The following is a 6539-nucleotide window of genomic DNA, read 5'->3' as shown; positions in this document are numbered from 1 at the left end:
GTCCATCAACTAAGTGGACTATTAGGGGCAGGGGATCGTCCAAAACCGACGCATCATACAAAAAGTATGAACGAAAATAACCCGGAGAGGTCTGAAATAACTAAAAATGAATTCGAAGTCAATGGGCAGCCTTTATATAGCCAGTAGCGTTTCTAGGGTTAACAAAAGGGAGATGTGTGAAGGGGTGTATCCTTAGGGGGCATACCTACTTGATCATTTAACAAAAGTAACCATTACTACGTTCGAGAACCCACGGCCGCAACACATCTAGCCTATCCCATCCCCTCCCCTCTCCTTAAAACTAGCAGTTTATACACGGTATAATATATTCGTCTTATATTAAAGTGTTTATTCAAAGTATCTGAAATTTTCAGAGAAAAAGTAAAAATTAGTTTAAATTAATTAGCAGACCTATGATGCTGTTTGCTCCAAAATGGATGATTCAATCTAATCTGTCAAAATATTGAGCTCAATAGTGAAGAATGTGAGTGTACTGGTGTATACTGACGTATTTTTGTTGTGCATGTGAAATCCACAAATTGGATCGATCATTATGGCTTGGCACAATCTCACCCCCGTGAAGCTCGAAAAGTACAAAGTTTCGAAAAATACTATTATAAGCTTTTAACTTCGAAAAATATTATTTTCGCAATCAAAACTTATCCAACGCATAATAACCTTTCAATACATTTTAAATAATTATTTTATATACCTTCAAAATAGCAAGTTGATGCGATTTCTTGTTTGGGTTGGTTTATGTGGGACATTTTTTACAAGCGTTATTTCCGAGTATTTTTAATCGCGAACTTTGAAACCCTGTTTAGGCTAAATAGTTTGCATATATTATCTGTGTTCCATTCTAAGTTATAAATAAATATGTTGAATTTAGGTCACCAGTTTCTATAGATATAATAAATTTTCACAAATAAACATTTTTGGTTTTTGGCACAATCTCAACCCCGTGGCACAATCTCACCCCGGATGGCGGTACTTTTTTCCACATTTCATTATGTAACTTTCAAACCACAAGCCCATTCTTTATGAAATTTTGAAGTTAAGGTTTTGAAAGGCTCCCCTTTCATATGCAATCAATTTGTTGAAATCGGTTAAAGGACCTATGAGATCATGAAGTCCCATATTTTTCGTACTTTTATACATACCTTTTGAACTAAAAGTCCGATCAGTATGAAATTCAATAGTGAACTATGGGACACCTAGACCTTTCATTTGACACTAAGATCATTGAAATCGGTCCAGGCATCTCCGAGAAAAGTGATTTAGATTGAAAGCGTCACATACACACACACACTCACTCACACACACACACACACACACACACACACACACACACACACACACACACACACACACACACACACACACACACACACACACACACACACACACACACACACACACACACACACACACACACACACACACACACACACCCACACACACACACCACACACACCACACACACACACACACACACACACACACACACACACACACACACACACACACACACACACACACACACACACACACACACCACACACACCACACACACACACACACACACACACACACACACACACACACACACACACACACACACACACACACACACACAGGATGGTAAATGGTTGAATAATGCGCTCCAGAACTATCACGAAGTTCCACGGCCTCTTATTTAGCAACTCCTATCTCTACCTCCTCGTGGTACCATCCGGGATACGCTCCTTAGTGGAAATCGGACAACCGGTGGAAACTAGGGTCGTATGCGGACAGAGAAGGGGGCACTCATGCGAAGGCTGAGTGTAAACTCTCCGCCTGCAAATGACGGATCTCGGTAGAAGCATGTTCGATGAACCTGAAAATACCGAGAACCTGAGCAGAGGGTCCAAAGCCCCCAAAGGAGGATGGTTTTAATAGCTATTATCCATGGCTAAAAGTAAAAACATGAATGGATAAACCCCTAATCCAAGGTGTCATGCGACCCGTGCCGAGGGATGAATGGTGGGGGGGGGTTCTATAAATACTCAGCCTCAAACGGAGCCTGTGGAGTACCAGAGCGCCCTCCACAGTAATCAGCCCTTACCGCATCATGAGGGGCTCTGATGTGGCGGACTTTTCTTTCCCCTCAACTCGTGGGATTCTTATGGAAGACAAAATCAAAAATATAACAAGTGTGGATACGGTGGAAAACCCGTTCGCTAGAGGAGGCATCCAGCGTTCTCCACCAAGGGTGGAGAAGGATGCAACTAGGAGCGCTAGTGTGGGTGGCAAAGGCAGCGGTATGCCTACCACGCCGGACACAACGATGAACGGCCCAGCGCTTATCAGGGCGATGGAGAAAAATAGAGACGCTGTACCTAAAGTGGTAGCAGCGTCACAGCAGCTCGAGGTAATAATCGAGTTCACGTCAGGTCGCGGAAATTTCTCCAAGGACCTGAAGCAGAGCTTGCTCATGCTTCGGAGAACCTTGAATGCAGCTACCAAAACGCACAACGACCTCGTGGCGCGTGCAGGAGAGGCCAAGAAGGTGACCGTGAAGGCGTCGAAGGCAGTACAAACGGACGCTTGCCCGTTGACGGAGTGTCGTAACGCGGCCCATGAGGCTACGGAAAGCGCTACCAGGAGCGGTAAGGCATCCGCCAAGCGCCCGAGACAGTCCCCGGGGGATAGCACCTCTGGCGGACCGAAAAAACGCCTGATCGGTAAAAGCCCTCAGGCTAGTGGGTTGGCAGAGCTAACCGATGAACCAGCGGGAAGCTCCAAGACAGGTGGCCCGTGGACCGAGGTTAGGGCCAAGAGAAAAGGCGGAGGAGGCTCCAGTAAAAAAACTGCTCCACCTAAACCGGCAAGAAAGCGAGCGAAGAAGGGCGACGCTCTTATCCTGAAAACCGACGGGTCGAAATACTCGGAGGTTCTGAAGGCCATGAGAGGAGACGCCCTACTCAAGGATCTGGGCGCGGACGTACGGAGCATCCGCCGCTCACGCACGGGCGATATGATCCTCAAGTTAAAGAAGGACGTCACAAAGAAGAGTTCCGCATACAAGCCCATAGCGGAAGGAGTGCTCGGAGACGGAGTGCACGTACGTGCTCTCACACCAGAAGTGACTCTCCAGCTTAAGAACCTGGACGAGATCACCGAAGTGCGTGAGGTCGTACAAGCTCTCGAAGAGCAAAGTGGAGTGGTGGTGGCAACCGAGGCGGTTCGCCTACGCAAGGGTCCGGCCGGGACCCAGGTAGCCACCATACGAGTTCCGCTGACTGACGGAAATAAAGCCCTGAAAGCTGCTAGGCTAAAAGTGGGGTGGTCGGTATGCCCACTGAGTGTGTCCAAGCAGTCGGAAGCTTACTTCCGGTGTTTCGAGCACGGACATAAAGCCTGGAACTGCAAGGGGCCAGATAGGAGCCAGTTGTACAGGAGATGTGGCAGTGCTGGCCATAAAGCAAAGGACTGCGCGGAGCCTCCCAAGTGCCTGATCTGTACCGGTAAACGGGACGCAAAGCACGTAACGGGAGGTCCAAGGTGCCCGGCCGGTGTGCCGGCGACTAAGCCACGTTCATAGTGCAAGTGACACAACTCAACCTGAACCACTGCAGCACGGCTCAGCAGCTGTTACACCAAGCAGTTTCTGAGTCAGCAATGGACATTGCCATAGTCTCGAATCCATATCGCGTCCCTGCCGGAAACGGCAACTGGGTCTCGGATAGGTCTGCGACGGCGGCTATATGGACAACAAGCAGGTTCCCGGTTCAGGAGGTTGTGTCAACTGCAGACGAGGGATTTGCGGTTGCCAAAGTGGGTGGAGTGTTCTACTGCAGTTGTTATGCTCCGCCGAGTTGGTCTATCGAGCAGTTTACGCGGATGGTAGACCGAGTATCAGTTGTGCTGACTGGTTTAAGGCCGGTGGTTGTGGCGGGCGACTTTAATGCTTGGGCGGTAGAGTGGGGAAGTCGTCGCACGAACCATAGGGGTCGGATTCTGCTTGAAGCTCTGGCAAAGCTTAACGTAGATCTGGCCAACGTCGGCAACACAAGTACCTTCAGTAGGAACGGTGCGGAGTCTATCATCGACGTGACTTTCGGCAGTCCTGGTCTGATAGGAGACTGGAGGGTAGATAATGGCTACACTCACAGTGACCATCAGGCGGTCCGCTATGGTGTCGGTCAGATAACGAGGCGGCAGGCGGCGAGTAGGGCCAACACTCCAACCACCCGTGGATGGAAGACATCATACTTCGATCCCGAAGTATTTGTGGAAGCGATCCGGAGAGAGTGCGGTGATCGCGGTATGCCCGATCCGAACGCTGATCATTTGGTTGAGGTACTGTCGCGAGCATGTGACGCTACCATGCCTAGGAAAGGTCGACCTAGGTATGGCAGGTCACCGGCTTACTGGTGGACAGATGAAATTGCGGAACTCCGCGGAGCGCGCTTTCGTGCGAGGAGAATTATGCAAAGAGCTCGTTCGGATGAAAGCAGCGCTGAATGTCGAGTAGCACTTGTTGCTGCACGCGCAGCGCTTAAGAGCGGGATAAAAGCTAGTAAACGAGACTGCTTTGAAAGGTTATGTGCTAGTGCCAATGCGAATCCGTGGGGTGATGCCTACAGGGTCGTAATGGCAAAGACCAAGGGCGTGATGGCGCCCGCAGAGCAATCGCCAGAGATGCTGGAGCGGATCATCGAGGGCCTCCTTCCGCGCCACGAGCCAAGGCCCTGGCCCCAGCCCGCTGAGTCGTCCCACGGCCACGGGTGTCTCCTCGTCATATAGGCCGATCTGTCTACTCGATACTGCCGGCAAGGTGCTGGAGAGGGTTATCCTTAACAGACTCGTACAGTACACGGAGGGTACAAACGGTCTGTCAAGGAACCAATTCGGCTTCCGAAAAGGCAAATCTACGGTGGATGCCATCTTGTCTGTCACTAAGACAGCCGAGGTGGCAATCCAGCCCAAGAGGACAGGTATTCGTTATTGCGCAGTTGTCACGCTCGACGTGAGAAATACGTTTAATAGCGCTAGCTGGGACTCCATAGCCAGCTCGCTTCGGAACGTCCAAGTGCCGGTGTCGCTGTACAGAATTCTGGAAAATTATTTCCAGAATCGTGTACTATGCTACAACACGGAGGAGGGTCAGAAATGCGTTCCAATCACCTCAGGGGTTCCGCAAGGCTCCATACTGGGCCCGGTGTTGTGGAACGTCATGTATGACGAGGTGTTGAAGCTAAAGTTCCCGGTAGGGGTGGTGATTGTCGGCTTTGCGGACGATATCACCTTGGAAGTCTACGGTGAATCTATCAGAGAGGTTGAGTTGACGGCTGCCCACTCTATAAGCATTGTTGAAGATTGGATGCGATCCAGGAAACTGGACCTAGCGCATCATAAAACGGAGGTTATCGTGGTGAACAACCGCAAGTCGGTGCAGCAAGCAAATATCAGCGTCGGGGACTGCACTATTTCGTCAACGCGGTCCTCAAAACTCCTGGGAGTCATGGTCGACGACAAGCTCAAGTTCGGGAGCCACGTCGACTATGCCTGCAAGAAGGCTTCCACAGCTATTTCGGCATTGTCTCGTATTTTGTCTAATAGCTCTGCGGTATATGGCAACAAGCGAAGGCTTTTAGCCAGGCCAACGTGGTCCAGTCCATACTCAGGTATGGCGGGCCGGTGTGGTCATCGGTGTTAGGTACCAAAAGCTATCTAGCCAAGCTGGAAAGCACCTATCGTCTCATGTGCTTAAGAGTGGCGAGTGCGTATCGCATAGTTGCACATGACGCAATCTGCGTCTTAGCGGGTATGATGCCTATTGATATCATCATCAGCGAGGACGTAGAGTGCTTCAACCAACGTGGAACTAGAGGCATACGGAGTACCACAAGATCGGCCTCGATGATCACATGGCAGCGGGCATGGTCTGATTCCACAAAAGGCCGGTGGACACATAGACTTGTTCCGGAACTATTTGGATGGGTCAACAGGCGCCATGGCGAAGTCAGCTTCCACCTGACACAGATTCTGTCAGGGCATGGTTGTTTTAGACAGTATCTGCACAAGTTTGGGCATGCGGAGTCCCCCGAGTGTCCCGAATGCGCGGACGTTGAGGAAACTGCAGAACATGCTTTCTTTATATGCCCTCGTTTCGCGGGCGTGAGAAGCAACATGATGGCAGTTAGCGGACAGGACACTACTCCGGATAACTTAGTCCAAAGGATGTGTTCTAGCTCGGACGTCTGGGGTGCGGTCAATGCGGCTGCTACCCAGATCGTACTTGAGCTACAAAACCGCTGGAAAGCCGATCAACGGCGAATAAACAGCCTAACTACCATAGTCCAGTAGTTATCTAAGAGTGTGTTTTAAGCACAATAGCCCCTCCCTGACGTAATACCGATAAGGTGGTTCCAGGGGGGATCGAGGCTGGAGACTCGAGTAGGGTTTTAGTGGGTCTGGATCCTCACGCCCCAGTAGGGGGTTCGGGATACCAAACCCCATTCCCTGAGTTGTCTTCTCAGGTGTCTGATAGCAGA

Source organism: Sabethes cyaneus, chromosome 1 (assembly GCF_943734655.1).
Source record: "Sabethes cyaneus chromosome 1, idSabCyanKW18_F2, whole genome shotgun sequence".
NCBI lineage: Eukaryota > Metazoa > Arthropoda > Insecta > Diptera > Culicidae > Sabethes > Sabethes cyaneus.
The sequence above is the reverse complement of the archived record's forward strand: the minus strand, read 5'-3'. Positions refer to the sequence as shown.